Source organism: Puntigrus tetrazona, chromosome 4 (assembly GCF_018831695.1).
Source record: "Puntigrus tetrazona isolate hp1 chromosome 4, ASM1883169v1, whole genome shotgun sequence".
Taxonomy (NCBI): domain Eukaryota; kingdom Metazoa; phylum Chordata; class Actinopteri; order Cypriniformes; family Cyprinidae; genus Puntigrus; species Puntigrus tetrazona.
The window spans coordinates 28,187,286-28,189,271 of NC_056702.1; positions in this window are offsets into that span (position 1 = coordinate 28,187,286).

The following is a 1,986-nucleotide window of genomic DNA, read 5'->3' on the forward strand; positions in this document are numbered from 1 at the left end:
TTTTTTTTTCTCCCCCCTAATATATTCTTTGAAACACCTGCCAAATATCATGCACCTTCATACTTTTGGCAGATTTATTTCTCTTTAAGTAAAGGACTGCGGAGCACCTTTCAGGTGGATGTTTGGCAAAGAGGTGTAGGGTTAGGAATCACGAAGCATGCACGACCCAGTGTGGGAAACACAACTGACATGCATAAAATAAAAATGCATGCATGCCTACGCAGAAAAAAAAAATACTTGAACCAGCCTAAGATTGTTTGCTGGTCCCTCAGTCTTGTCATCTGGTGCTGTGCTGGTTAACTTGTTGGCCGACAACGTTTTAAAGTCAGGTTGAAATGCTAGCAGTGATTTGTTTTGTAAAGCACATTGAAACTAGTGTTATTTTAGCATCACTGATAAAGTTTTTATCATTCATATTAGGGATGCACTGACATTGGTGTTGCTGTGCTCAATATTCCTGTCAGGCATCCCACCAGGGTTGCCAGGTCTGCTTTACAAAATCAACCGAAGAGCCAATTAAAAATATCCCAAAAATAGTAGTCCAATGACTATATCCCAAACATACTCAAAATATCTAATGTGTGTATTACACAGTCACCATTAAAAAACAACTAACAAAAACAATATATTGTAGTGATATCTAGTGATGTATAAACACATCTCATGGGTTCATTCACAGTGGCCCTCTCTCACAAAACATACATATACATATATCATTACTTTTAGCATTTCAGTCAAATATACAACATGCAGTACTTCAAATGATGAACCCACGAAAGAAAACCTGACCCGCAAACAGTTTAAAAGTAGCCTAATTCTGCAGGAAAACCACAGACTTGGCAACCCTGGCAACACTCACACTCGCTAGAAAAGCAAAGTCTGCTCAAATAATGCGCCAACAGGAAGTTTCTACGCAGTATACTAGTTTCCGTCTGCAACAGCTCTACTGCTCTGTAACAAAATACCCTCTTGTGCTTCGCAGGACTATTCATTATTCAGATTAAAAAATAGCTATACTGGAATCTGTTGCACAGAACTGAATGAAAATAATATACTGATATATTTCCTTCCCTTTTTTACTTTCAATACAGGTGTAATTATTAGACTATGGTTGTTGTTTTTTTCTAGATCATTATAATTATTGAGTCAAATCGAAAAGTACTGGAAAAGTATATTATTAAAATTATTATTATAAAGTATTTTCTGCCCATTTTTACTTTCAATAAAAGTGTGGTTATTAGATTGTAGGTTTTCTTTCGCATAATTAAAATTGAGTTCAATTAAAAAGCATTTCCAGTTTCCATTTCAGTTTTCGTGCATCCAGTATATTAAAAGTATATAGTTGTGTTTAGTGTGTAAAGGCATTCATTCGTCCTCAGAGCAGCGTTCAAGGGTTACTCCAGCCCAAAATGAAAATGAATTAATCAGCTACCCCCATGTCTGAACAAGCTGTTCGTCTTTGGAACACAATTTAAGATATTATATCATTATATTGTGTTCTGAAGATGGGTTTGGATCAACATGAGGGTAAGTGATTAATGACAAAACCCTCATTCTGGGGTGTAACAACATATAAATGCCACTTTAGAAGTGCTTCTGCGTCACCTACGGTGTTTAAATTTCCAATTAGGTTGACTATAATAACCCTGACCTGACTGTATCAGATCATGTGAGGTGGGAGTTTAATGCATGGCTTGTAGATCGGATTTTAAGATGTGGGCGGCCTTAAAGTGGACTAAATGATTGGAAAATCCTGTATGCATCATGAGAGAAGTGTCTTTCCTTTTAACCTGAGGGTATTTTGATTACACATTACCAACACAGATGAACCCTTCGCAGCTGTCTCTGTAAAATGCATTTAGAAAACTGGGTGAAATTTAATTCATGCCAACTTTAAACCAGCCCTGACCACACCGAGGAACCAGCAGAGCTAAAAAAGTTACGAAAAAGGGTAAAATAAAAGATATCACTTTGATGGGTTTTTTT